Source organism: Propithecus coquereli, unplaced genomic scaffold, assembly GCF_000956105.1.
Source record: "Propithecus coquereli isolate 6110/MARCELLA unplaced genomic scaffold, Pcoq_1.0 Scaffold606, whole genome shotgun sequence".
NCBI lineage: Eukaryota > Metazoa > Chordata > Mammalia > Primates > Indriidae > Propithecus > Propithecus coquereli.
Genome location: NW_012152019.1, coordinates 195991 through 196987, shown reverse-complemented (window position 1 = coordinate 196987; position 997 = coordinate 195991). Strand labels below are relative to the sequence as shown.

Sequence of the window (997 nt, the reverse complement as noted above, 5' to 3'; positions counted from 1 at the left end):
GCTTAAGATTGCTTTTGCTATATGGGGTCTTCTGTGTTTTCATATGAAATGTAGAATTATTTTTTCTGGATCTGTGAAAAATGATGTTGGTATTTTAATAAGGATTGCATTGAATCTGTAGATCACTTTGGGTAGTATAGACATTTTAACAATATTGATTCTGCCAACCCATGAGCATCGTATGGTTTTCCACTTGTTTACGTCCTCTGCTATTTCCTTCCTCAGTGTTTCATAGTTCTCCCTATAGAGGTCTTTTACCTCCTTAGTTAAATATATTCCTAGGTACTTTATATTCTTTGTTGCTATTGTGAAGGGTATTGAGTCTTTGATTTGGCTCTCAGTTTGACTGTTGTTGGTGTATAGGAATACTACTGATTTCTGTACATTGCTTTTGTAATCTGAGACTTTGCTGAGTTTGTTTATCAATTCCAGTAGTCTCATTGCAGAATATTTGGGGTTTTCTAGATATAAGATCACTTCGTCTGCAAAGAGAGGTAGTTTGGCCTCTTCTGCCCCCATTTGGATGTGTTGATTTGCTTCTCTTGCCTGATTGCTCCGGCTAGGACTTCCAGCACTATGTTGAATAGAAGCAGTGATAGAGGGCAACCTTGTCTGGTTCCAGTTCTAAGTGGGAATGCTTTCAATTTTTCCGTGTTCAGTATGATGTTGGCTGTGGGTTTGTCATATATGGCTTGTATCATTTTTACGTAAGTCCCTTCTATGCCTATTTTGTTAAGTGTTCTTATCATAAAAGGGTGTTGAATTTTGTTGAATGCTTTTTGTGCATCTATTGAGAGGATCATATGGTCTTTGTTTTGGCTTCTATTTATGTGGTGAATTACATTTATAGGTTTACATATGTCGAACCATCCCTGCATCTCTGGGATGAAGCCCACTTGGTCATGATGGATTATTTTTGGATAAGCACCTGAATTCAGTTTGCTAGGATTTTGTTGAGAGTTTTTGCATCTGTATTCATAAGGGATATTGGTCTGTT

General features: G+C 37.1%; 1 protein-coding gene across 1 annotated transcript in view; it reads left to right on the top strand.

Annotated features, from left to right (window-relative positions):
* Positions 1–997, top strand: part of LOC105822374 (low affinity sodium-glucose cotransporter-like) — a 73747-nt gene that overhangs the window by 32729 nt on the left and 40021 nt on the right.